The sequence below is a fragment of the Tasmannia lanceolata genome, unplaced genomic scaffold, assembly GCF_043159265.1.
Source record: "Tasmannia lanceolata isolate RefF3 unplaced genomic scaffold, GAP_Taslan_0.1 ptg000003l, whole genome shotgun sequence".
Classification (NCBI taxonomy): domain Eukaryota; kingdom Viridiplantae; phylum Streptophyta; class Magnoliopsida; order Canellales; family Winteraceae; genus Tasmannia; species Tasmannia lanceolata.
The window spans coordinates 37,705,277-37,711,276 of record NW_027518680.1 but is presented as its reverse complement, the minus strand read 5'-3'; positions in this window follow the sequence as shown (position 1 = coordinate 37,711,276).

Below are 6,000 nucleotides of genomic sequence, written 5' to 3'. Positions count from 1 at the left end.
AGTGCCAACCAAAGGTGCTGTTAGTGACGACTTCTGAAGACGCAACGAGACGAGACGGGTTTGCGCCCAGACGCGACGAGACGATGCGGGATCTGCGCCCAAGCATGCCTAGACCCGTCGACTTGATGCGGGATCTGCTCGCCCAAGCATGCCTAGTGTGCAAGGCCTCTTATAAATGCCATGAATCATTTTGAGAATGTGATCCGGACACAACTTGGGATCCAATTTTTGAAGAAAGAATTCAGGACAACTATAGAACAGATTGTTCTGAACCTGAGAATGTAACTCATCACCTTACTATTACTATAGTAAAAATAATATCAGCACAGGTGATTTTCTTTCCATAAGCACAGTCTTCGGGCCATCAAATGGATGTGAGTATTAATATAAACCTGTTGGCCATTTCTTTTATAGAAACATTTAGCTTTCAGTAGGATGCAAACCCACTACTGCTCGAATCGACCAAAAGTTCTAATTCTCATTAGAATCAAAGGCAAAGCAAAAAACTCAAATGAAGCAAATACAAAATGGAAACCAAATCAAAATAAAGAGCTAGAGCTGATAAGAAAACCTTCTTGCCCTCCCTTCAACAGAACCTTTATACACCTAAATTCTCAACCTATGGGCTAGTCTAGAGGGATAACTTATTGATGAGCACATTTATGTGTGAATTCTAGGTAGGAAAAGCATGCATATTTTGTCATTTAAAGCGGTGCTACTAAGGTATTTTCTTGTTTTTGGTGTTTCAAGGATATTTCTGGATTTTCACACTATTAGATGGAAATTGTGTGGTGGGATCTCAAATCAAATCTTGTGTGGGAATTGGAAGGGGTGTAGATATCAACAACAATCGAATTATTTTTTGGAAAGTCAGTACAATGGAGGGTGGTCATTATGAACCGCTTAGATCATTCAAACGGAAGATGTTTAGATCATCTATGATGAGGATCGTATAGTAACATTAAAATCCAAGTGGGCCTCACCAATGGAAATTATAATTTGTGATGCAACTTATATGGGCCCAATCAAGTGAATGGCTTGGATTAGCCCACGAAAATGATTCTTGGGGGCACAACTAATTCGCATGTTGATCCAACAAATGGACGGTTTTGATCACCAAAGAAGTGGGCATGCATATGCTCATACATGGGACCCATTTGGGCGTGTTTTTTTAGAAGCCACCAACATATGTATTTGCAAATAAATTGGATGGTTTGGATGACACTAAGGTGCCCACTGCGTACTCTCTCTCCTCCATATTGGCAATCCCCTATTTTTCCCTATTTCATCTCTGTCTCTCTCCCCCTAAACCAACACAGTTTGCACCGTTTGGATCATCCATGTGATGAGCTGCCAAATGGGGGGTTCGGATTAACAAAATCAATGGTTAGGATCATCCATAATGGGCTGTTTGGATGAACAAAATTCAAGGGCTGTTATTAAATGGGTTGTGCATGGATCAGATGATTATAAAATGGCAAACATGCATATTCATGGGAAGGTGACAACAAGGACTTTTGTTTGTATAGAAACTTGTTTTTTATAGCTTGATGGGGGCCCACTATATATATATATATATATATATATATATATATATATATATATATATGTATATATGCATGGCATAGAAATGGCATGAATTGTTGCCCAGGTGGAGTTAAACCAAGAAGGAAAAATACTATAAATTGTAAGGACGGTGGTAATGAATTTGATACTTTGTTTTCTTCTAAGGTGGGCCCCACGTTACTACTTTCACACGGATTGATTACATGGTGTAAAATGGTGGTGCCAATATCGAATTTGCCAAATGATATTGTAGACACCCCATTTTGACCGAACCCTAATGGCATTGGTTGATTAGAAACCCTAGTGGACGAGTGTTCTCGAGTCTCAAATTGTGCCTCAAGGTAGGTTAGGACCCCATTTAGATCCCTCTAAAATTTCAGAAAAATCCGATAGGGTTTGCCCAGCTAATAAGCAAGGTGGATAATGTAGTATGAGCATAAGATAGCAGAAGGAGTGTGGTTTATCTAGTTTAGGGGTAGTCCAGTCAATGTATATTGCAGCAGAGGGGGTGTCCCTGTAATTAAAGGGACTCGAATTTATTTTCATTAAAACAATTTCCTTGAACCACCCATTTTCTTATAAAAACAAGTAGAAATATACTAATAGGGGGTGTTTTGTCAACTTGTAGTGGCCAAAAATTATCCTCATCATTTATAAATAGAAAAGGCTTTCTCATTTTTACTGGAATTAAGTTTTCCCCAAATTAGAAACCCTAGCAGAGGATTAGAGAGAGAGTTTAGAAAAACCAAACCCTCCGTTCGATCTTCTCCTTCCTCGGTAGTTTTTCCGGCGAACTTGTCTAAGCTCCGGCAAGATTCCAACCGGCATTCTATATTCATCTTTTGCAGAGATCCGTATTTTGTTGCCTTGTTTCTTCATTTTTCTTGATAAAATCCTTTCTCTTCATCCATTGAAACCCTAACTTTTCTTTTTTTTTCTTCTCCAGCCAAGTCTTCTTCTTCCTTGTTATATACTCAATGCTTATCTACCTTTTGTTCTTATCTAGAACCTGTTTTCTTGGTTTTTAAACCCTAGCTTTTGTTAAAACATCATTCTCAGATATATAACCTCACGATTTCAGATCCGAACTATCAAGTCATGGAGTTATGCTTATACATGTTAGATCACAAAGATTATACCATGACTTTAGAGAATTTATACATGATTTGGTGAATTTCCTCCTCTGTTTTCATTTTTGTCAAAATTAGCAAAGGCACAGTAGATGAGTAGTAGTCGCAAGCTTGTAGATTTTCATTTGAGGATTGCACTGTGATTTGAAGAGCTTGAGGTGAATTTCACTTCAGCAAGTTATAAATTTTTCTTGTTCAGGTAAGAGTCTCTGTTTTTGTTTTTACTCGAAATTTCACTAATTATTTTTTTTTATGTTCATGGATGGAAATAATCGACATATCAAATAATTATGATCTGATTTGTTTTGAGTTTCAAGACACAGATTGAATTTCTTGAATTTTATTGCAGAAATTTGATTATAAATGATTTAAAAAAATTTAGTATATTGTGTGAATCTTGATTTTCATGTTCTGGTTTGTAAAAAGGCATGTAATTATATACTAATAAGGAAGAGTTTGGAATTTAAGTCCTTGAAGCTTGATTTTAGTCTACTTTAGAATACAGAATAAGTTTTGTAATTGTGCTAGTGTTGTCATATGATAGTGTAAATTTATGGTCAACAAGAATCTGGTAGAATGAGATTGCAATTAATTTATATATATATATCTGAGTTGTTGTTTCTATTTGGATAACTTTGTATTTAGTTCATCTAATTTTTTTTGTTATTCATCTAATTTTTTTTTATGTAAGTGTTTATATTGTCACATGTCATTAGGTCATTTTTTTTTTCTTTTTTCAAAGAGTATTTTGGTTTGAAAAAATATCAAAAGAATGGAAAGGAGTTGGTAATTGGATGGTGTAGATGGAGGGATAAATGTATATTTTCTAGTCAACATTGTCTGTGCTTTGATCTATCTTGTAAATATTCTTCCAATGACTGTAGAGTATACATTGGAGACTAGAAGGATATGTCTAGATTTTTTTTTCTTTTCTCCTCTCTTAAATTCAATTTTCCCCACACTGTTCATCTTGATTTTGTGATGCTAACTCTTAGAAATATGGGTGTATACTGTGCTATTATGGATATATAAGTTTCCCCATTCCCCATTCCCTATTCCTCATTTAAATTTAGCTCAAAATTATACCTGTTGAATTCTTCAAACATTTGTTCGGTTTCACATGGGGTTGAATTAGCTACATTAGTTTAGTTTGTCTTTTCCTTTGGCCTATCTACAAAATCTGCTATGAAGTGGCTGAATTGCTTGCAAAAGTGAGCCACAAAATGGCTTTTCATAAAACTGTCTAGCAAATCCCATTTCTACTTTGATAATGGCAGCCCCTAACCCTTTTTGATATGTGTAGCCTTCTCATGATGACATGTATAACCCCCACCTTGTTTTGACATGTGTAAGCTCTCTCACCATTTTGATAATAGCAGCCCCTTTTCATTTTGGTTGTAGCAGCCCTCTTACCATTTTGGTAATGGCAGCCTCTTTTTGCTTTGGTTGTAGCAGCCCTCTTACCATGTTGGTAATGACAACCCTCACACTCTTGCTGTTAGCAGCCCTCACAACCAATATTATATTTGACCAGCCTCACTCACTCTCATTTATATACGAAGTATATTGGCTCAGAGTTTATTCTTTTGTAGATATACCTACTCGAGATCTTCAATGAACAGATCAAAGGCCATGTGGGCTGACCATTGGTTTTTCATAATGTTTAATATTGATATGAACCAGCTATGTTTTAATTGTTAAAATAAATATAGGTCAAATATGATAATGTGGTTGAGCAGCTCAAGTTTGAGCTTTGGATTATTTTAGAGACAGAAATGTGGTTCAAATCAGCTAGATTGTTATGTTTTTATTTTGAAAAAGGTCAAAATGATTTATAGTTCAATTTTGAATTAAAATTTTTTTTTTGGTGCTATTTGTAAGCATTTCCTGTTATAGAATTAGCATGTTCTACTCGGTTGGGATCAACATCAGTTGGTTCTAATATAGATAAATGATGAGGTGTTAGAAAATAAAAATGAGTATTTTATTTGAGTCAATAAACCTTGTGTAATTTTTGTTATATATGAGACCTGTTGATAATGATGGTGTTAAAATAGAAATTTTCTGTTTTGTCCAAACTGAGACATAGTTGAATTCTGTTAAAGCAAATAGAGTATCTACTCTCTATATGTTTCTTATGAGAGTAGATGGCTACTTCATGTATTGCTTTGGTTTAATAGTTTTGTTTGAAATGAAGAACATGCTCCACATGAGAGAGATATTTAGTTGATAGGTTATCTTGTAAGGGATAAAGTTCCAATCTGTTAATATTGATATAGTTTGTCTAACTCCTATTCATTCTCAATGATTGATTGATTATTATCCTTGGTTGTATATACATTTTACATAGTCTGGTCCTTTATCCTTCCCCTTTGATAGGTTCATAAATGTCAAGATGTGTAATTGTCATGTATTTTTGCCTACTTCTCCATAGCAATGCCCATAACAGCCATTCCCTTTGTCAACATGGATACTAGCAGGGTTTGATAGTTACATTTGTCCATCTCATAGAAGAGGGTTATTTAAATCAACCAGGGCTAAGTTTTGATTGAAATTGAAATTGTTAATTGATGGTTTATCATCTCTTTTCCCCTTGCTTACCCTGTATGAAAAGATGATACTGCTCTTTAAAAGTTGATGTTTGTATTAAAAGAAAGTCAAAATAGGATTTGGTTTTTGCTTTAATTTCATTTGAATCTCCTTTAGCTTACTAATGTGCATTTGAGTGATTAAGGAAAAAGGAGTTTCATTTAAGTTTTGTAGTACCTAGTGCATGTACCTGAAATGAAAATAGTGCTTCTAAGAATTCCGTATTTAAAGGCCTGAAGGTATAAGATAAAATTTTGAACTAGTGGCTTGTATAAATGATTTTTATATTTAAGTTGTTTCTCAATGTTTGAATTGACATCATTTGAAGGTTGACATGATAAACATATCAGGTTTTTGTTAGCATATTACTTGTCTTCATATGAATAGACCGTTGATACTTTTCATTCTCCCATTATCTACAGGGCTTCACTCTAGTATTTCGGATTCTTATAGAATGTCTGTTGTTTACAATTGTTTAATGTTTCTAAGATCTTTTCTTTTAAGAAATTATTCATTTATTCAGGAATTTATCTTTCTCATTGCAAGGGCGATGAAGGAGTCATCCCAAGCTCTCTTTTAGGAGGACTTGTTTAAGTCCTGTAGCATCCCTTTCTCTTCATTTTTAGAAGATTTTCTAAGTCTTTCAGATATTCTCTTTAGACATGTTTTATCTGATTGGTTTTTCATTTGTTTGTGATCATGCTAGTTTACTTGT